Consider the following 23,304-nt stretch of genomic DNA (forward strand, 5'->3'; position numbering starts at 1 on the left):
AGGGAACTAGATCCCACACGCATGCCGCAACTAAGAGTTCTCATGCCACAACTAAGGAGCTGGCGAGCCACAACTAAGGAGCCCACGTGCTGTAACTAAGGAACCAGCAAGCTGCAACTAAGACCCAGTGCAACCAAATAAAATAAAGTAAATAAACAGAAAAAGAAAAAGAAAACCATGCTTACATAGGAAATTCAAGCAGTGAGTAAGTTACATCAAGGACGGGGAAACTCAAATAAAACCTGAGTCAGACCCAAACCACTGTTTGTTTCATCGATCCTTCTTCCCCGTTATCTCCTTTTGTCTGTAATAATGGCTAATATAAGTCTAGGCACCAACATGCTTCATACCCACGCACATCAGTTCCCTCTCTCAGCGACCCTTGGGGGCAGGTGCCACTGTTGCCAGTTACCCTGCTGAGCCTGAGGACTGAGTAGGCCGCCGAGACCACCTGGAGCCCAAGGGGTGCACGCCACCGTCTGTGGACCACCCCCCTCGTTGGAGTATGTAAACATGCATGTTTTTCTGTGACCTTTTTTTTTTTTTTTTTTAATTCAAGGATATGCTGTAATTCTCTCAGCATTTATATATAGACTTAAGTCAGCATGAAGGTGGAGAATTTAGACTCTAGCTGCCTGGGTTTGAATTAGGACTGCTCACTTCCTCTGTAAAAAGGGGTAATAGATACGATTTATCTTGCAGCATTTTGGAAGAATTAAATGAGTTAATAGGTGTAAAGAACTTAAATAGCGGTTGCCAAAGAAGCACTCGGAACATGCTAATTACTGACTATGTATTAATAGTGTGTTACATGTCAATTACTTGCTGTCCTTAGACCCTTCTGGGCATATTCCCTAGTCATCATTTGTTACATGACTTTCAGAGCAGTCCTCCAGTTAGAGGCCATTTGTACACACTTTACTGATAATGTTGTTTCCTTAAGGGTTGTTTGTGGTAAGGTTTTTGTTTGGTTTGATGGCTGCGTAGTGTCTTGTTATACTTTTAATGATTTCCATTTCATGATGTTTTCAGTGAGTCTCACAATAGAAAGTGTGTTCAGTGGAACAAACATTTTTTTTTTAATTGAAGTATAGTTGATTTACAATGTTAGTTTCAGGTGTACAGCAAAGTGAGTCAGTTATACATACGTATATTTTTTCAGATTCCTTTCCATTAAAGGTTACTACAAGACATTGAATATAGTTCCCTGTGCTATACAGTAGGTCCTTGTTGGTTATCTATTTTATGTACAATAGTGTGTATCTGTTAATCCCAAAGTCCTAATTTACCCCGCCCCCGCCCCTCCCCTTTGGTACCCGTAAATTTGTTTTCTGTGTCTGTGAGTCTGTTTCTGGAACAAACCTATTCCTTTTTATAATATCAGAGTGATTCTCTTGCAGATGTGAGCTCAGTCCTGTCAGCTGAGTGCTTCTACTTTAGTCTTTTCCCGATTCTGGTCCCCTTGGGTTCCTGGCTGTCGTGTATTGCAGGTCTGCGGGGCTCTGGGTGCCTTGCTCGCTGTAGGATACACTTGGTTTACCCTTCTCAGCCCCTCAGTTGCGTTGCAGATGAGGACACGGGTGGGCTCGCATACCTGCCACCGTCCCTGGCAGAGCAAGTGCTGGTCGCCAGAGCTCTCCTGCCCCTTTACCACACTCATGCTCCCTGGAAGGGGAGCTTGATTTAATGGTGGCTGCCTGTTCTGGGATTATTACAAAAAGGACATTTTTACTGTGGATTTCGCTATCAGATAATGAGATTATTTTGATTAGCGCTGGTTCTGCAAACTTGCATTTTAGGGCCTCTCCACCTTGTTTAGGAGAGAGTTTTGTTAGATGCCCCCCAGTTACAGAGAGCTTTTAAAACGCAAGTTTGCTGAATAAGAGTAACTGCCAGCACCACTCCTTCCGTGTCGGGCTTCCCTGTTCCTCTCAACACCGTACACTGACTGTGGGTAGCAAACAAGTTCTGGATGGCCGTCTCAGGGCCAGGCTGACATGAGAACTTCTGTGGACACAGATATAATTTATAAGAAGCTTCATAAACAAGTTCACGCTTCCTGTTCCTCCTTTTGGACTACAACTCTCGTTTGTGATGCTTACGATTTTCATCGCCACTCTTGGCCTCCCTCTTCCCCACCCCCGCACCCCGTCCCCCCAGTGCTGTGTTGGGGCCTATGTTAGTGGCTCATGATACTGTAGCATGCAGGTGTTAGCATATGGGTCATGAGTTTCCAGCTAGGAGCTTGTTACCGAGAATCAGAATAGTAGAGAGAGGGGGATTGATTCATTAACAGCAGTTTTTTGTTTCTCTGATGCAGAGGATCTAAAAATATAAAACAATTTAAAACATACAAGTGCTAGTGGAAAATGCAGCACTGTTAGCAAAATGTTCTGGGAGCACGTGCGTATTCTTTCTAGTTCTGTTTACAGCTTGTCCAGTGATACTTTGATGGGCATCCTCAAGGTGTGCACATGGGGCTGGCCTAGTTGTCTCAGGGCCAGGCTGGTGCTGGAGAGGAGGTGGCCCCAGAACTCCTTATTGAGGGTTGGTGTGTGGCCCAGCCCTAGGTGGTTTTTGTGGTCACCCGTGTAACTGAGCTGGGGCTTGGCTATGTTTGAGCTCTTCTTCCCTACTTCAGATTCCTTTGAGGGCCAGGAGGGCCAGTGCATCAGGCCTAGCTCTTCTCGAGTCATGGGAGGAGACTTGTAGAGTAGGAAATGGAAACCTACATCTTAAGACATAGCCCATGCTTTGTGTGATGTGATGTCTAAGGATATGTTTTCATTAGTAGAGCTACTGCTATATTATGTTGAAGGTATTTTAAATTTCATAGGGGTGCTTCTTGAAAACTTGGTGTCCTCGGAAACTGTGAAGTTGGGTTTGATCTGCTGAGCGCAGAGGGCTCCCTGGTGCTGATTCATCCCCACGCAGTTCTACTTTTGTACTTACAAACCTTTAAGCACCTGGGTTGCAAGGCCCTGTGAATCTGGTTATCTTGACCATCTCCTTAAAATCCAGCAGCCAACACAAAGTATATAATCCCTGTTAAATCACAACAGCATTCTTAGAAATTCATCGCCCTGGTAATAAACAAGAAAGTAACCAGGAGCAAGAAACGATCAGAGGGCTGGATAGCCAGCCGTCGGTGAGGCACAGAGGTGCACATGGGGCTGGCCTGGTGTAGTTGTCTCAGGGCCAGGCTGGTGCTGGGGACGAGGTGGCCCCAGAACTCCTTGTTGAAGGTTGGTGTGTCGCCAGCCCTCCGTGAGTTACCGAGCAGGTCTGTGTGTGCCTGGTCTTTTGTTGTTTCAGCATCTCATGTTTATTTTAATTTTTTTTTTTTTTTTTTTTTTTGGCTGTGTTGGGTCTTTGTTGCTGTGCGCGGGCTTTCCCTAGTTGCGGTGAGCAGGGGCTTCTCACTGCGGTGGCTTCTCTTGTTGCGGAGCATGGGCTGTAGGCGTGTGCTTCAGTAGTTGTGGCACGCGGGCTCAGTAGTTGTGGCTCGCGGGCTCTAGAGCGCAGGCTCAGTAGTTGTGGTGCACGGGCTTCGTTGCTCCGCGGTATGTGAGATCTTCCCGGACCAGGGCTCGAACCCGTGTCCCCTGCATTGGGAGGTGGATTCTTAACCACTGCGCCGCCAGGGAAGCCCAACATCTCATGTTAAACCAACAAAACAGTACAGGGTGAAAAGTAGAAAGTCCCCCTTCTCTGTAATTACATCTGATCCACTGGTACAGTCCGTATGTACTAGCTTTGAAAGAAATGTTAAGTGTTGGTGTTTTGGGGCTTTTGAGGAGGAGGGGACTGATTTTGACTTAAGCCTGTACAGCAGGCCTTAAGCGCACCCGTGAATAAGACGCCACCTCCTCCTGGTGACGGCTTACCCTAATTATTTTACTCTATAGCCATATGAACATAAACCCCACAGTAAATAATAAGTGTTATGTCCATTAAAACAGTATGCCCTGCAACAAAGTCAGCTTGGAGCTGTAAACACGGTCTAATGAGCAAGGATCCCAAAGTGTCTCCTCCCCCCGGGCGGTCTGTTAATCCATTCGAGTGTCTGCCATCCGGCAGCTTGCTCAGTATGCAGAGTTTTCCCTTCAGGACAGTTCTTTAATTTGCTCATCCTTAGTTTATAATTCCTAGACCATTTCATCATTTATAGCTTCAAAGAGAAATTGTGCGGCAGTAATTTTTGAGATTATCTGTGGCAGCTCTCTGGTTTGACTTGGTGCTAAAGACCTGGCAGCTCCTCCCAGCTCATCAGCAGCTGATGGTTTGAGCACGAGCTCTTTTCAGATGGACTGCTTTATTAAGAACATCTTCCCCTGCTTCTTGGCAAAAATAGGACAAGCAGAGCCAAGCGCTTCCTTGTTCTTTTTGAATTAGGAAACGTCAGCTTCACACTCACCAAGATGAGCTTCCCAGAGGACGTAGCAGCACCGGGCATGGCTCGATGTTCCTTTTAGTGGCACCTTCCACAGGTGAGCCCGGCTTTCGTGAGGCCCCTTCCTGATGCAAGTGGTATTTCCCACGGGTGTGAGGTTAAGTAGAGCCGTTCCCAGAAAGCCGTTTTGTGTCACAAACCCGTGAATTAGTCAGGAGAATAGTATGCTTTTGCAAGTTGTTATGGGTATGTAAAACAAATGTTTAATGCAGAAGCTGATCTCAGACTGACTTGGTTTTTAATGTCTGTGTTGGGACATTGCCTCACGTGGGCCCCAAAGGCCTTGTCTCCCGCCGGAGAAGGTCCAACTTAAGTCAGAAGATAGAACAGAGGGACTGGAGAAAGTATTGGAAAAGCTAATGGCTAGAAAGTATCATTATTGATTTTTTTAAAAGTCCCCAGATCGAAGCTCACTAAAACCTGAGCGAAACTGAGTCCAGACCTAGAAATAAACTGTGGAACAGCGAAGGCCAAGGAGAAGGTCTTAAAAGCACAGTGGGAGAAAGACAGGTGACCTAAGACAGCCCCGTGGTGACGCCGACCGCTGGCTCTGGCAGTGTCACTGAAGGCAGGAGCTGAGGAAATAACTGCCAACCTCGACTCTCTCTTAATGCGAAATAGCGTTCAAGAGACAAAGCGAAATGGACGCTTTCAGACAGACAGGAGCTGAGACGTTTACCACTGGGAGACTCTTGCTAAAGGACCATCAAAAGGAGCTCTTCAAAAAGAAGAAATTGAACCCAGAAAGACATGAAGTAAAAAAGATTGGTAAGCGAAGAAACTGGAAATAGGTAAACACATGTTCGTTGTATAAAGCAGTAATAGTAATGTTGAGAAATTTGGTCATAATAAATTGCGTACACCTAAAATTCGTAGCAACAATGAGAAGATAGGTGATCAGGAGTAATGTTTTCTTCTGTCCTTTTATTTTTGGGGAGGGAGGAAATCACTTTAGATTTTAATAAAACAGGTAAGCATGTTAAAGCTGAAGGGTAACCACTAAAATATACAAATTATCAGAAAGAAGGGGAAAAGAACAAGCAAGAAAAAGCAAGGGTAAATAGAATGACTTGGTCAAAATAAATGTAAGTACAAATATATTTGCAATCACAATAAATTAAAAAAGAATTATGTGTCAGTTAAAAGTCAGAGATTGTCAGATTGAATACATACATAATTTTAAGGCAAAACATGGTCATTATATAGTGATAAAAAGAACAATTCTCCGTGAAGTTAAAGTAATCTTAAACTTGTTTGCTTTTGGTAACATAGCTTCAAAATATGTAAGACAAAGCTGATGTAATTTCAGGTCTAGAGGCAGTGAGAACTGTTAAATGACTCCTCCGTAAGTAACTAGCAGATTGAACAAAGATAAATTAGAAGGTAAAATTTTCATAGCTAGAGTTTTATCTGAGCCCATGAACTTTAAAAACCCTGCCTTTAATAAGAAGATATGTTCTTTTGAAATATAAGAGGCATAGTTCAACGCTACCCACACTCTAAGCTGCAAAGCAGCAAATAACTTGGTATTGTTGGTATGTCATTACTATGATCATAACTTATTAAATTAGAAGCTGAATTTCTGATTTTGTGCTTTTTGAAAATTTGAAATATTTCTAAATAACTTATAGTTTAATGAAGAAATCATAATGGAATTAAGAGAACACCTAGAAATGAATGGTTATCAAAAATTTTGGAACGAGTGAAGTACCCAACGTAGAAGTTAAAAGCAGCAGAATAAAGTCAAAGAAAAACAAGGGATGAGAAAAACAAGCGTAGAGTGTAACCCCCCAGCAAGGTTACAAGTCCCAAGGTTAATCCTTTGAAAAGACACAAAATGTGGCAGAATTTATGAAGAATGAGAAAAGATGATTAAGACAAATAGGAGCTGGAATGAAAAGGATGGCTTATCTGCAGGTACAAAAAGTGTTTTAAAAGTAAGAAAACTACAGACAATTGTGTGCCAACAATTATAGACAGTATGATATTGCTGTTGGGAGCAAATAGAACATAAAAGTGTGAGTCATATGTAGAAACTTGGTAATTGACAATTAAGGTTACAAATTAGTATGGAAAGGATTGGCTCTTTGGGTCATGGTGTTAGGATATTTGGTTATCCATGCGAGAAAGAAACAAAATTAAATTCCCTACCACACACTGAACAGAAGTCATTTCCATGTGTAGTAAAAGACTATCTTTATGATTCTGGGGAAGGGAATGATTTTTTAAAGCAAGACATTAGGACCAAAAACCATAAAGAAAAAAATTGAATTTAGCCAAAGTAACAAGGATATTTGCAGCATTATTGTTTCTAACAGAAGAATTGGGAGCAACTCATGTCCATCAGCATGAGAATGGATAAGTGGATGAGTGTATCATTCATGCTGTGGAATATTATATAGCCTTTAAAATGAGTGAGCTAGATCTACATGTATGAAGATGGATTTCTTTCAAAAACATTGATGAAAATTAAAAGTATATAGAGTTTGAAATCATGCAAGATGATACTCTGTGTTACTTAGATATACACACATGTTAAGTAGTACACTTTTTCAAAGACACGGGAGAATGATAAACATCAGATTTGAAATAGTGGTTACCTCTGAAGACTGGGGGTACTCAGTGGGTTTCAACTGTATCTTACTGCTTTTTTATTTAGAAATACCCAAATCAGTTATGGCAGTATGTTAGGGTTGATTAGCTAGGTGGTCAAGCAGAATACAGATAATTCTCTCTTTTTTCCCCTACTTTTTTGTGTAATTGAAATGTTTCTTTTGGGGAGGCCAGAGAAAGCATTGCTTTCACATGAAGCAAGGGTAATCTCTCTGGTAGGAAATACTCCTTATGAAATACAGACTTAAAAACATTATTGAAAAGCAAGCGCTGGGTGTATAAGTCTGTTTGCAACTGGAAAGTTACACGCCAGTACATCGTTGGTACAAGGGCTAAGGGGTGGATAATGGGAAAGCAGGGTTCCACAGCCAGGAATTGTTCCTGGACGTAAGCGAAAATGAAAATACTCGGACTTTCTTTTGGTCCCTTTGAGAATATATCCTCTGTGCTACTAGAGCAAGAGCCAGTCTTAACGGTGCTGTTGGCTTTGGTCCTGAAGTTGGCAAACTAAGTAAGCAAAGTCAGATGAATTCACCTCAAAGAGAAAATTTAAGGCTGGTGAATGGACAAGTTCTGAGCATGTGTCAACATGCTGGTTTTATAAAATCGAATGATGTTATTCCCCAATTTTACCGCCAGACTTGTACTTGCATGCTTTATGCTTATCTTCTGAGCGACCCTAACTGTTAGTACTGATTTGGGGCGTTCTTCTGCCCCATAGTGTTACTTGTGGATCTGAACCGTGAGAAGGCATCTGGAGACAGAGGGTCTGAAGAAACATTTAAGGACACAGAGCACCGTGGCTTGCTCTTCCAGAATCAGTAGCCCTGCACTTAGCAACTAGTCACACATTTCAAGCAACACCATAACCCCACACCACATTGTATGTGCATATAAAGTATTAGAGAGTCTTCCATATCACCTTAATCCCCAACCTTAAACTCTCCTCTCCCAGCGCCTACCCTGTGGGGACACACCCTGAGTACCAGTTGTCTCCCCAGCCGGGCATGTCAGGACCCACCACTTCACAGATCTACCCAGTTCCTGCAAATAGAAGCCCACGGGCCCTATTTATTTAGAGCTTTAATTTCTTCCAGTAACATTTTGAAGTTTTCAGTGTAAAACTCTTGAACTTCTTTCATTAAGTTGATTCCCAAGTATGTTATTCTTTTTGATATGTTGAATGGAATTCTTTCGTATTTCTTATTTTCACTTCTGGATTATCCATTGCTCTTATATAGAAATACAAGATTTTTATATGTTGGTCTTGTATCTTTCAAGCTAGCTAAACCCACCTATTAGTTCTTACAGTTATTTTGTAGATTCCTTAGTTTTTCCCTGCATACTGAATCATATCATTTGCAAATAAAGACAGTTTTTCTTTCTTTCCGATCTGTATGTGTTTGCCTTTTGGGGCTATGTAGAACCTATAGTGTGATGGTCAGTAGGGGTGCTGAGAACTAACATCTTGCTTATAGTTTCTAGGATATTTAGGGGAATGTCTTCAGCCTTTCACGTTAAGTGTGATAGTAGCTGTAGGGTTTTGTAGATTTCCTTATCCAGTTGAGAAAGTTTCTATTTCTAGTTTAAGAGTTTTGGTCATAAACTTATATTTTGTCAAATGCTTTATCTGTGACCATCAAGATGATCATGTGGCTTTTAGTCTCTATTAATAAGGTATTACATTAATTGATTTCCAGATGTGGAACCGACCTTGCATTTTTGGGAGAGATCCTACTTGGACATTGGGTATAATCCTATTTACATGTTGGTGAATTTGGCTTGGGATTTTTGTGTCTGTGCTTATGGGAAATATTGTTCTGTAGGGTTTTTTAAAATTTACTTTTGTTTTTATGATGTCCTTGTTTGGCTTTGCTATCAGAGTAATACTGGCCTCACAGAATGATTTGAGAAGTGGTCTTTCCTATTCTCTGATAGTGTTTGTATAGTATTGTTTTTTTCTTCATTAAGTATTTTGTACATTTCATAAGTGAAGCCATCTGAGCCTGTACTTTTCTTTGTGGGAGGACTTTAAATAACTGAGTATATTTGTTTACTTGTAAATCTGTATAGATTTTCCATTTCTTCTGGGGTCCATTGTGATAACTGATATTTTCCTAGGCATGTCTCCATTTCATCAAAGTTGCCTAATTTGTTGGCATAGGGTTGTTCATGTTACATACTATTTCCTAGTAGTCCTTTAAATTTCTGCCACGTAGATAGTGATGTCCCTCTTTGATTTCTGTTGTTGATAATTTGTGTGCTCTCTCTTCTTTTTGTGGTCAGTCTAGCTAACGGTTTATCAGGTTTGTTGATATTTTCAAAGAACCAACTTTTGGTTTTATTATTTTTCTGGGTGGTTTTGTTGTTTTGCTGTTGCATTGATTTCTGCTCAGATCTTCATTACTTACTACCTTCTGCTTGCTTTGGGCTTAATTTGCTCTTATGTTCTTGTTTCCCAAGGTGGAAAGCTTAGATTATTGATTTTTTTTAAACTTCTTTACTTCTTTTCTGGATACGTGTTTAATGCTATAAAATTTCCTCTAAGCACGACTTCGACTGCATGCCGTAAATTTTGATATGTTTTCATTTTCATTTACTTCCAAATGCTTTCTAATTTCTCCTGTACTTTTTTTCTTTGACCAGTGGGAAGTATTTAACTTTTTTTTTTTTTTTTTTGCCAAACCACACAGCATGCCGAACTTCCCTGATCAGGGATCGAGCCCGTGCCCCCTGCAGTGGAAGCGTGGAGTCTTAACCACTGGACCACCAGGGAATTCCAGTGGGAAATATTTAGAAGTGTGTTGTTTAATGGCAAGTTTTGGAAATTTTCCAAAATTGTTAGTTTCTAATTTAATTCCTTGTGGTCATTGAACACGTTTTCTCTTTGTCTTTAGGTTTTGATGGTTTGACTATGATGTGTCTAGGTCAGGATCTCTTTGTATGTCTTGAATCCTTTCAAATTAACTGAAACTTGTTTTATGGCCTGGAATACGGTCTGTGGTGGTAAATGTTGTGTGTACACTTGAAAAGAATGTGTATTCTGCTGTTACAGGATGGAGTGTTCTGTAAATGTCAGGGAGGGTGAGTTGGATGATAGCAATCAAGTTTTCTATATCATTGCTGATTTTCTGTTTTATTCTATCAGTTATTGATAGTATTATTTTGAAATCTTCAGCTGTAAATGTAGGCTTGTCTATTTCACCTTTCATTTCTGTCAGGTTTTGCTTCGTATATTGGGACTCTTTTAGGTGTATGCATACTTTTATAGTCATTGTATCTTCCTGAAATATTGACCTTTTTATCATTATGAAGTGTTCCTCTCTGTCTCTAATAATATTTCTTGGCTGAAAGTCTGTTTTGTCTAATATGAGTATAATCACTCTCAAGTGGTTACTCTGGGCATGGTACATCTTTTTCTGTCCTTCTACTCTTATCCTATTTGTATCTTTGAATCTAAAGTTGAGTCTCTTGTAGAGCATATAGCTGCCTTGTTAAATCTGTTCTGCCATCCTCTGCTCTTTGTTGGGAGTGTTTAGTTCTTTCATTTCTCATGTAATTATTGGAATAGTTTTGCTTTGTCATTTTGCTAGTTGTTTTCTGTTTATCTCATTGTTTTTGTTCTTGTTTCTTCTTTCCTGCTTTCTTTTATGTTAAACATTTTTTGCCTTTATGATATTAATTTCTGTGATTTTTTAAAATGATGTCTGAATTATTTTCTTAGTGATTGCTGTAAGGATTATGATAGGCATTTTAGTTTATCACAATGTACTTCAGGTTAATACTACCTTAATTCAAGTCAATGTATCACCTTTACTCCAATATATCTCTCTTTTCTCCCCCTTCCTTTGTGATATAGTTATACACATTATATCTAAATTGTCAAGCATGTACAGTGCTATAATTTTTGCTGTGTATAATCTTGTTTCATTTAAGAAATTGAGAAGGAAAAAGAAACAATATTCAACCAGTCTTTATGTGTGCCCACATATTTACTGCCCACACTGCTCTTCCTTTCTTCCCCTGCTTTTGCATTACTGCCTGGAATCATTTTCTTTTAACTTGTAGAACTTCCTTCGGTGTTTTTTGTCAGGCAGCTTTGCTGGCCATGTGTTTTCTCAGTATCATTTATTTGGGAATGTTTTTATTTTGCCTTCATTTTTGAAGGATAGTTTAGCTGGATATAGAATTCTTGGTTGGTTTTCTTTCAGTGCTTTGAATATGTCATTCTGCTGCTTTCTACTTTCCATTGTTTCTGATGAAAAGGCAACCATTAATTGTATTGTTGTTCCCCTATATATGTTAAGTTGTTATTTTTCTACTGGTTTCAAGATTTTCTCTGTCTTTAGCTTCCAAAGGTTTATCAACTGTATCTCTAACTAAGGATCTCCTTGGATTTATATTAATTGGGCTTTGTCGAGCTTCTTGAATCTGTAAATAATTGCTTTTCATCATATTTGGAATGTTTTCAGCCATATTTCTTAAAGTATCTTTTTTTCTGCCTTCTCTCTCTTTATGTCCTCTTTATTATATATGTCCTCTTAATATATTTTTTCTCTCTGTTCTTCAGTTTGGATAAAGTCTATCAGTCTCTCGAAAATTTCACTGATTCTTCTCCCTTCTCAAATCTGCTGTTGAGTCCATCTAGTGAATTTTTTATTTCACTTACTGTGTTTTTCAACTCTAGAATTTTTGTTCTATTTCGGTAGGGTCTATTTCTTTGTTATTTTCTATTTGAATAATTTTCATCATGTTTTCCTTGAATTCTTTAAACATGGAGTCTTTTTTTTTCCAGTTTTTTTGAATGCATTTATAAGGGTTGACCTGAAGTCTTTTTCTGCTAAATCCAAATTATGAGTAAACTGAGAGACAGTTTTCATTGTTTTATTTCCTGAGTATGGCTCATACTTTCCTGGTGTTTTATGTGTATTTCAGAATTTTAATTTTTTCCCTGAGTTTTTTGTTGTTGCTTTTGTTTTGCAAGTGTGTGCGTGTTTTAAGTCGCTTGCCTGGATGTAATCCAAGGAATCTTGTGGCCCTACGTTGTATGGCCACGGATTTCTCTGCTCAGCTCCCTCCATCCCAGTTCTTACCTTGATTTTCGGCCTGACTTTCTAGAGGTCACTCCTGTGTCTGTGTAGTTTGTGAGTCAAGTCTTGGTCAGAGGTCATGGTCAGACACCTTGAGCCCATAAGGCTTCCACCCTCTGCATTGGGTTTGTGTTTGTGTTTGTGTTTGTGTTTCTGTTGCATTCAAAGCTCAAACAGCTTTCAGGGCTGCACTGGTTTTGCTCTGTGCTAGCCCCCTTGAGTGTCCACTGTATGTGGGGTGTGTGGAGTGGTCATCTCTCCCCTCAATGGCTGTCTCATTTCCAGGCTCTCCCTGTAAATTTCTGCGTGCTCCTCCATTGTCAGTCACCACTGCTGGGACCTCAGCCTCTGGCTGGGAGAGCTGCAGCCCTTTCCCGGCAGGGGTTTTCTGCCTTCTGCTTCAGATCAAGTCAGTCCCCTTGACAGCTAAGCTGCAGGCTTTCCAGGCCAGCCCCACAATGGTAGAAGCACCAGTGTGTCAGAGCCGTGGTGGGGGACAGCCTCAGGCAGCAAGGTCACCAGCTTCCTCTACTTCTTACTCAGAGTTCAGCGGATTTTCATGAGTAAATGCTTCTCAATCTGTTGGTTGCCTTTTGTTGGATTTCCGGGGCCCTGAAGTAGTTGTTCTTCAACTTTGCCAACTTTTATAGTTGTTTTTTCAGTGGAAAGGATTTGTCAACCTCTTCTTTCCTCTTTTCTGGGTCTGATTCGATCTAGTAAGATCATTAGACGTAATGACTGAGCCCCCTGTAGGGCACCTGGCTTCTGGGGGCCACTTCCGAGCCCTCCTCCAGTGTCACTCCTGCTGTTTGCAATCTCTGCTGGATTCTCCTGTTCGTTCCATCTTCTAAGTGTTTGTGTCTCTTAGGGCCCAGTCCCCAAACTCCTTTTTCTCTTTATCCATACTTAAGTCCCTTCATGATCTCATGGATTTAATCACTTTTAATGCCTACAAATTCCAAATTTCTATCTTTAGCCCAAATTCCAGATGTGTGAGTCACATGGCCTCTTCCACGTCTCCTCTTAATGTGTTTAAAACTGAACTCTTGTATCTTCTCACATCCCAGTAAATGTCAACTCCATCTTTCCAGTTACTCAGGCCAAATATCTTGGTTAGCCTTCATTCTTCATTTTTCCCTCCTATCCTGCATTCAGTCCATCAGGAAATCTTATCAGCACCCCGTTAAAATAGACCCCGAATCCAGCCACTTCTCACCATGTCTTCCACCTCACCACCCTAGTCCAAGTCACACCTCCTCTTGCTGGGGTTGTCATAGTCGCCTACCCGTTCTTAATTCCACAAAGTAGCTGGAGTTGTAATTCTGAAATGCAAAGCAGACACCATTCTTCTGCCCAGAGCCGGTCCCCGGCTTCCGCCTTATTGAGAGGAAACCCCGAATAAAGCTCGGCTACAGGCACTCAGTTTAACTCTCCCCCTGCCCCCAGCCTCCTTGACCTCGTCTTTTCCGTTTTCCCCTGTCACCTCCACTTGAGCCCCCCAGCCCACCCCCCGCCTGCCTCCTGTTCCTCTCGCACTCCAGGCACACCCCTGCCCTCTGGGTTTGTATCAGCCGTTCCCTCTGGCTGGACGTCCTTCTAGGTGTCCTTGCTCAGCTCCTCCTGACCAACCTCTCTGCCATTACCCTGTCCTCTTCCTGGGGTTTTTCTCTTCTTAGCAATTACATATATTTAATGTATTTCACATTTATTAATTTGTCTGACTCCTTTCACTTGAGTATAACTTCCAAAATAGAAGAAAGCAATACTGTTTTTGTTTCTTCCTATAACCTCAGAAAAAGCAGAAACCTGACGTGTCGCAGGGACTTGGTACGTATTGGTGGAATTGGTGAGTGTGCTGACTGGTTAGCAGGACTGGGCTTTAGAATCCATGTGCTTCAGATGGATTCTAAGGGTGCATCATAGAGACCCTGAGGGTCTCGATCAGAGCTTCCTACCTGGCAGATCTCAGAGCTGGTTCGTCAGACTTAGAGTCTGCACATACTGACCCCACTTAGCACTTCCATGGCCGTCTCCAGGTCGCCGGGGCTCTGTGTAGAAATCGCATTTGGCAGTGCCTCTCCGCCCTAAGCGTTCTCCCCGAGATGGCATCTGGAGGAAATAGAGAGGGGCGCTTTCTCACAGAAACTACTCTGCACACCCCTGGTGCTGCAGCTCCCACTGTCTCTAAGGTTCACGTTACGGTGGAAGAAATGGGTTCCCGTTCTGCCTCTGCGCTGCCCCCTAGTGTCCCTCCGTGGAGTTGGGACAGATGATGTTGGAGGATCACTTTCGTGGCCTCAATCCCGCATCTCCACGCAGGAACTGATTTTGATTTTCTGGCCAAAGCAATTATATTCTGGCTCCTAAATGATTTGTTTGTCATTGGTCTGAGTCTGTGTGTGCCAGTGTATTTGCGTGGGCTGTAGAACAGCCAGCCGCATTTCACCCCAGAGTGGGTGTTATTCCCCTGGTGGATGTACTCATTCCTGTTCGCAGAGCGCTTTGGGGGTTTTCCACACAAAGGTACCCTCTGCGTGAGTCAGCTTATCATTCATGAGAAAGATTCTCATCAAACGGCATCCGTGAAGTCTGTCACAAACGTTACTTTACTGAGTCCTTCGTGTGCGCCTGGTACATTCTTATTTAACTTAATTTTGGCATGTCTTGGCATTTCGGTTTGGCTTTCTTTGTGGAACATTGAGGTTTAAAAGTGAATACTTTGGCAAAGTTTTTATAATTGTAGATATATGGAAGCTTGCCTGTAGGACCGTAGTTTCTAACTTTGCTATTTTGTTATGAAAATGGAGCTAAAAAGAAAATTCTCAAAGTCAGAAATCCTGGTTTATCTGTTCTCACTTCCTGAACAATTCCGTCTTTGTCTCCATCCATTTAATAAAGCCAGACAGTAAAGCATTCTGACTCAGAACAGGAATTTATTATTTCTTCAAGCTCTCTATTTGGCATTTTTGGTTTGTGTTGTCAATGAAAAATAACAAATACTTTTTTCTATTTTGAGGTATCTAAAGAATAATATAGTTGTTATGAAATATGTTTTTATAGTTTTTCAGTTGCAGCAGCTGTGTGGGAAAAGTTCTGATTCACCCTTGTTTATACAATACACATACATAGATATGACTCAGTTTGTGATTTGTCTGTCAAGTATGCAAGAAGCAAGTGGTTTCATTGGTACCAGATACCATCCTACTCTTATTCGGAACAAAATACCAGAAATGTGACTTGTAAAATTTCTAAGCGCCTTACCCTTTAAACAACTTGAATCCATTTTTACTTGTGTAAGTCATGTAAGAAAAAGTGGATGGGTAGGGTGTTATGACTTTTAGCAAACAGGATCCATTTAATGTGTATGCATATAGAATTTCTGATCACATATTGAGAAGGGAGACAGTAACAATATATACAGTCTCCCTACCTTCCTGCATATATACCGAGAGGCATATCACTGCTCGAGTATCTGGTGGTCTCATGGAAGGAGGAAATGGGAATAACGATGGTACCGTTCTGTGCATTTTTCATGGGGCAGATGGAAATCCACATTTGCTGATAACCTAAATCATAACATTTCTCTTTCGTTTTTGGTTAGAAAGTTCACTTAGCGTTTAACACTTTGGAAAACATGGCCATTGAAAATGTTTATCCTTTCATTCTACCAGCCTGCCTCGAGAATAAATGGATGAACGTATAATAGGGCAGAATTCAGTCAGTCAGTGCTGAAGGAACTCAGAACGGCAACTCTGTGCCTGTGGTTACGTGCGTGAGGAGGAGCGAGGCTCCGAGCCTGGTTCCGAGCAGTGGGGCGGGTGCCTTCTCCAGGCTCCTGGATTTCTCCTCACCTGCTCTCCATTTGCACCTGCCGCCGTCTTTGAGCATCCACTCGGTTATTTCCTTGAGTTTATTCCTCAGCTGAATTCTCGAATACAGAGTAAGAGTGTTTTAAACCCTTCGATGTTCTTTGTGGAATCGCCCTCCAGAACATAACACAGCTCCCGCCTTCAGCAGTCAGGCTGCTTCCTCACCCCCGTGAGCCTTCCAGACAGAAAGTGGTGTCTCCCTTTGGTGAGTTAAACCTTATTCATGGGGTGGTGGTGGCTTGTACTTTCCATCATGAATTGCTTACTCACAGTTCTTGCCCTGCTCTGTTGTAGCTTTGAAAGAGGTTTTAATGCGGTAAGACGAGTAGCCTCTTGGTCCATACTTTCCACAGCTTGTCAGTTTTATTTTGCGCTGGTCCTGTTTTTACATTTATCACACGTTCTCTGTGTTTCCGTTCCAGCCCACCTCGCTCGGCTTTGGCACTCAGCTCCCCAGCACTGTGGCCAGGGGAACCGGTGGGCCGTGTGCTGCAGGGAGGACGCAGGTCTCTGAGGACCCAGCTCTGGTTTAGATGTCATCTTCCAGGAGCATCTCTTCATCCCCTGGTTCATTCCAGCCTCAGAGCTGCTTAGGAGTTTTTCTGTTGAGTTTGCTGAGTGAGGTGTGACTTACATACAGAAAGTGCATAGATGTTAAGTGTGCGGTAGTTTTGACAAATGTGTACGCCGGCGTAACTACCATCTGGACAGAGATGGAGCATTTTCACCACTTCAGTCTCCTTGTGCCCCCCAACCCCATCCACAGACTCCCCTGCTCTGATTTCTCACCACAGGTTGGTTTTGCCCCTGGTGGGCCCTCCAACAAGTGGAGTCACGTAGTGTACGGTCTGTGTCTCGCTTCACTGACTCAGCGCGATGATGCTTAGATTCACTCGTGTTGCAGGGGTCAGTGCTGGTGCTGTCTTATTGTGGGCAGCAGTTCAGGGTGTGATATACTTCATCTTGTTCATCCGCTTTCCTGTTGATGGACACCTGGGCTGACCCAGTCTCTGACCGTTAGGATAAAGCTGCCCTGAACATTCTCGTACAGGTCTTTCTGTGGACGTATGTTCCCGGTTCTCTTGGGTAAATACCTAGGAGTAGAATTGCTGAGGTAGGTGTATGTTTATGGAACTGTCACACGATTTTCCATACTCGCCAGTGCTGACCTGAAGCAAATAGACAGCCAGGTATTCTCCAGCAGAGATGGGTTTATTCGGGATCAGCAGAGAATTGCAATTCAGGGTCTCAGCCGAACAACCATGTGCAAGTCCCCCCACGGCAAGGGAAGGAGACGCTTTTATAGAGGGGACAGGGGAGGGGGCAGGCTTAGTAAACAGAGCCCGACTTTTCATTGGCTGAGTCCTGGCAGGAAAGAAGGGGAGTCTTTCTTCTTCCTGTTGGGCTTGGCTGTTGTCGCAGGGGTGAGAGCTCCCCCTGCTGGTCTCCCGACTCTATTTAATTGGGGTTTCTGTTCAGTAAGTAATGTGTTACACCAGCATGTATGAGAGTTCCACTAGTCCTGCGTCCTCGTCAGCATTTACTCTTGCTGTCTGAATTTTACCCATTAGAGTAAGTCTTAAATTTAGGTAATATAAGCCCTCCAACTTCGTGCTTCTCTTTCAAGGTTGTTTTGGCTATTCTAGGTTCTTAACTTTGACATACAAAACCTTAGAGTTAATTTGTCAATTTATATAAAAGAGCTTTGGGATTTTTGATTGGGATTCTTTTGCATCTGTGTATCAATTTAGGAAAAATTGACAACTAAATAAAACTGAGTGCCGATTTATAAACATGGTGTTTCTTTCGGTTTATAAGTATTCTTTCATTTCTCTCAGCCATGTTTTGTCATTTTCGGCATAGATGTTTTAGACATTTTGCTTAAATTTATCGCTAATATTTTGCTTTTTGATTATACTGTAAATGGAGACTGAAAATTTTTCATTTTAATTATTTAATACTACTATTAATCCTGTGACTTTACTGAACTTGCTTATTTTTCCTAGTAGTTATTGTAACTTCCTTTATTTCTGAGTTTTTAAAATCAAGAATAAATATTGACTTTTCCTCAACATTTTCTAATGATGGAAAATTTTAAACATCTAAGTGGAAAGGAGTTTACAGTGAGCGTTCACAGGCCCCCTGCAGATTCTGCCTGAACATTCTCCTTGTCATCCTGCCATCCATACATCCACCCACCCATTTCACTTGTTGACGCAATTCATAGTAAGTGCCCACATCAGGACACTTCCCCCTGATAAACTTCATTTAGCATGCAGTTCATTAACTTGAATTCCATATGTGTTTATACATATTTGTTAATGATGTAACATTTTCTAACGACGCAGTGCACAGGTCTTAAGTACTATACAGGTTGCCAACCTTAACAAAGGCATGTACCTTTGCAACCCAAAGGCTTATTGAGCTAGAAAGTTCACTGATGTCCCTCCCAGTTAATTCCTTACCAACCTTTGTTTTTGGGTTTTTTTTTCAATAATAGTTTGGGGTGGGTTTTTTTTTTTTTTTTTTTTTTTGCTTGTTCAAGAATTTTCATTTAAATAGAATCATACAATGAGTAGTCTTTTGAGTAGGGCTTTTTCATTCAGTGTACTGTTTTGAGACTCACCCATGTGTTTGTATGTATCACCAGTTGACTTCTTGTTGAGATTATTGTACGTACGTATTACAGTTTGTCCAGTCGCTCAGAAACTTGGACTGTTTCTAGTTTGGGTCCATTATGAACAGAGTTGCTATAAATAGTTTTGTACAAGTCTTTTTGTAGGTGTATGTTTTCATTCCTTTTGGGTAAGTAATGAGGATTGGAATTGCTGCGTCATAGGGTAGTTATTTGTTTAGCTTTATGCAATGCTGTCAGACCTTTTACCAAAGTGGCTGTACCATTTGAAAATCCTACCAACACTGTATGAATATGCCAGTTGTACATCCCTGGTGTGTTTTCATTTTAGCCATTCTAATGGGTATGTAGTAGTATCTCGTTGTGTGTTTAATTTGCATTTCCTCATGAACAATGATGTTCATCACTTTTTAATGTGTATACTGGCCATTCGTCTATCTTCTTTTGGAAATGTATGCTTAAATCCTTTGCCTGCTTTTAAATTACATTTTGGTCCTTTCAGTATTGAATTCTAGGAATTCTTTATTAGTCTTAGGGACCAGTCCTTGAAGATAAATTTTATGGATATCATCTCCCAGTCTGTGGCGTGTTTATACATTTTCTCAACATTGTTTTTTGATAAAGTCTCATTTATCAATTTTCCTTCTTTCATGGTTATTGCTTTTTGTGACCTAAAGAACATTTGCCTGCCCCTAAGTCACAAAGATGATGTCCTATGTTTTGCTATGAAAGCTTCATATAAAAGCTTTTATAATTGGGCCTAAAATACATCTTGAATTAATTTCTGTGTGTAAAGGTTGGGATAAGGGTTGTGGTTCACTTTTTTTACATACGGATGGATAGCCAGTATTCCAGCAGTATTTATTGAAAAGACAAGTGGATTGCTTTGGAAGCCTTTGTCACCAAAAATCAATCACTCAATCATGTGGCCAGTTTAAGTGAGGGTCTACTTCTGGGCTCGCTCTCTCCTCTATTCCATTGATCCCCTTGTACGTCCTGTGTAAGTACCACACTGTTGGGAATCTCTTGGTTCTTGGGAGAGGGTCTTGAAGTATGGCTCTATGAGTCTTCCAGTCAGTTCTTTTTCAGGATTGCTCTGGGTTGCTCTTCAGGTTTGTTGCCTTTCCATGTAAACGATCAGATCTCGGCAGTTTCCACATAAAATCGTGCTGGGATTATTATTGGGATTGTGTTGTATCTATAGATACATTTGGGAAATTTTAATTTTTAACAGTATTTACTCTGAATTCATGAACATCGTTCTTTCCTTTAGGTTTTATCATATATAATTGACACACAGCACCATGTAAGTTCAGGGTGTACAGTATAATGACTTACATATGTTGCCAGATGATCACCATAATGAATTTAGTTACCATCCATCCTCTCATATGATTAAAAGAGAAAAAGAGAGAGAAGTGTTTTTTTCCTTGTGATGAGAACTTTTAGGATCTACTTTCTTAGCAACTTCAAATATACCATAGAGCAGTATTAACTACAGTTGCCATGCTGTACATCGCCGGAACCTATTTATTTTATAACTGGAAGTCTGTGCCTTTTGACCACCTTCATCCAGTTGCTCCTTCCCTCTCCCCCCGCTCCCCCGCCTTGAACGTCTTTCAGGGCTGTCCAGGGATGTTTGTTTAGAAGACAGCCATAGTTTCTCCTGCCAGAGGTCGGGGCAGGCATGCTCACGGCCCATCGTAAAAGACTGGCTTCCTGTCCTGTAACATCCCCCGTTGTGTGCATGGGCCTCACCTGGCCGTCTGTGTCATCCCGTGGGGACTGGAGCAGGGACATGCTGGTCCCCTGGCTGCTGCAGCTGCTAGGGAACAGAGAGTCCTCTGGCTGTGATCAGGGGTCTTGCCTTTGCCACATCCATGAAACAGTGCAGACTCGCGTGATAGCTTGCAGATGGGGTGAAATCACAGACACGTCACGGTTCTTGAGTTTCACTTAGATGATGGCAAACTGACAAGGATGTGGTTTTCTCAGAGGAGAGGATGAAAGCCTCATGGGTCGCCTGGTGAGATACGAGGAAGATCCGTGGAGATCAGTGGCTCGCCGTGTTGACCAGTTCATCAGCCCGGCAGTAAATGGTTCCCCGCTTTGTGGCCTGACAATGAGGAGAATGGAGACGGTTGCAGACTGACGCCTCACCACGTGGTCCTGTGTGGACGCAGCTGCCAGACACGGCCCCCTTGGTGGCCGACTCTTCTCTGGGCAGGAGGATGTGCTCACCAGTTTGGTGGCACCTGGCCCAGTGCTTCTCAGAGTGAAAGGAGGAAGGTCACAACCACCGTGGGCAGAAGGCAGGCAGGTTGTTAGGACCTTGAGTGGTTCCCTTGGGAGATGAGTGGGGACTTGGTACAGCAGCATAGGTGGCTCCAACACTGACTGTCATGCCGGCCTCGGGTCCATTGGGAGGTGACAGCAGAAGGCCCAGTGTTCTTTGCGGTGGGGGTGGTCTGGGCTGCTCCCCGACGCACCAGGTCTTGCTTTCCCTGGTGGCGCAGCAGGAGGCTGCCCGGGGTTTGAAGGCGTTGGGCGTTACTTTGGCGGCTCCCCTTCTGTGGGGCCTTCCTGTCTGTGACCGCCTCCCCACCCACCTCCTCTCACTCCACCGTCTGGCACCTGGAGCCTCTAAGACTGTGCTTTCTGGGACTTCCCTGGCCGTCCAGCGGTTAGGACCGCGAGCCCTCACTGCCGGGGGCACGGGTTCGAGCCCTGTTGGGGGAACTAAGATCCTGCATGCCTCGCGGTGCGGCCAGAAAAAAAAAAAAAAAAGAGAGAGAGAGACTGTGCTCTCTGCCGAGTTCTGGGGATGTACGAGCCACCGGGGTCCCTTGTTTCAAGGGTCCAATCCCCTCGGTTCTGTGGGCTTTTGGTTTCCTTCCCATGTGGTCAGATAGTTATGTGTATATTCCTCTCTTTCTTCCAGTGGAACAATGTATCTGCCTGTGTTTTTAATAGTTAACAACCGTTCTTAGTAGTTAAGGCAACTTTTCCTGTCCTTAACAGTTAACACACCTTTCACATGGCTGGTGAAAAACCTGTCTTCCTCATCTGTTGCTTCAAAGGTCCACCAGAATTCTTTGACATAAGCAGGGTTGTATGTATTCTTTTTTCCACGGTGATGCTCTGTTGTTCCAGGTTACCCAGGCATCGGTGTACGACTCAAACCTGAGAAAAGCCTTCAGCCTTGCTTCTGGTTGCAAAGTTACCCTGGAAGCCCACTGTTCTGGGAGGGATCACAGCAAGTTATTAGCCACCGGCAGGGCCGCTGGCACAGTTATTGATGATGGTGCAACTTTGGTCTTCTTCTTGTAAGCGGATATGTTTGCATGCTTTATTTCTCAGGCTGTTCGGTATTTTAACTGCAGCAATAGCAGAGTTACTTTCTTCATTCTCTCACTGAGCTCTTTAACCGCGGTGGGTTTCTCCGTGGGTTTTTGTTCATAGGTTAGTGAACCTTCGTCCGTGCTCTTCTTTCTGTCCTGTGCAACCCCCAGGCCATCCCAGCACCTTCCTGGACCCCGAGATTGTGGCGTGCGTTGGGTGTTCGGAGTGACCCTTTTTGATTAATTTTACTGCTCTGGAAACCATCAGAGGACTTTGCTATGTTCAGGAAAGCCTGGTTTTACTTCTTTCACGTTTGAGGTTTTTTAGATTGAGTTTTAGAAGGAAATCCTAACAAAAAGAACTTTTGTCTGTAATTCTGTGCTTTTATGAAGAATTTGTTTTATAAAATTCTTTACATCGAGATTCTGTAACTTTGAAAGCTCCCCACGCTGCAGCCTGGACCATGAGGGCCCACCGTGCAGGCCTGACGCCGCTGTGACACAGGGTCTGCCTGGCGTGAAACCCGCCTTCTGCTGAAACAAGGCCTTTCCTTCCCCTAATCCTTGTCGCCCGGAGGCAGTAATGTGTATTTAACTTTAGACTCTTCTGTAGTTCAGGGCTTTAATTCTCTACACCCCAGGTAGGTATACTGGCAAGTTTGGGGGGTATTTTGACAGTAGGGCAGATGCTGGGGTGTAGGGTGTTCCCCACTCCCCTCCAGCGTCTGCAGCTGTACTCAGCTTCTGCTATTTTGGCATGTTGGAGAACTAGGTACACCGTTGTGTCAGCTGGCCTAACCTGTAGCTTTGCCAGAAGTTTGCTGAAGACCCTGATAATGGCCTAGACCCTGTCTCCTTAGTTAAAGAGCTGCCTGCCGTGTGGCCCAGGCCTCTGCCTACGAGGTACGAGGTACCTGCTGCCACTGGGGAAGCAGACTGGTGGTTTCTGTGTTGACTGGAGAGGTAGCCACAGATTGTATTTCCCCAATAACTTGGGGGACATTATGTGAAACAGATTCGTTCCCACGAGTCAGAGACGCTCTCCCACCTACACTTAGGATGTCAATTAAGGCAGTGGAATTTGTCACGGTAATAACAGTACGTTTCATGCCAAGGTTGTGTAAATTCATAAATTTGATACGGGATGTGTTGATCATCAAATTCAAAGACTGACAGAGTCTTCCTTTAAAGATGTCGGTTCACACTAGTTAAAACCAAGTTTTAAAGGTAAATAACCTGACCATTCTACACCATTTTATTACCAATAAAGCGTTAAGTCCTCTGTTGACCTTTCTCATTTTAA

General features: G+C 42.5%; 1 protein-coding gene across 1 annotated transcript in view; it reads left to right on the forward strand.

Moving 5' to 3' along the window:
- Nucleotides 1-23,304, forward strand: part of CDYL (chromodomain Y like) — a 156,171-nt gene that overhangs the window by 61,005 nt on the left and 71,862 nt on the right. The gene's annotated exons all lie outside the window — the stretch shown is intronic.

The sequence above is a fragment of the Balaenoptera ricei genome, chromosome 11 (assembly GCF_028023285.1).
Source record: "Balaenoptera ricei isolate mBalRic1 chromosome 11, mBalRic1.hap2, whole genome shotgun sequence".
Classification (NCBI taxonomy): Eukaryota; Metazoa; Chordata; class Mammalia; order Artiodactyla; family Balaenopteridae; genus Balaenoptera; species Balaenoptera ricei.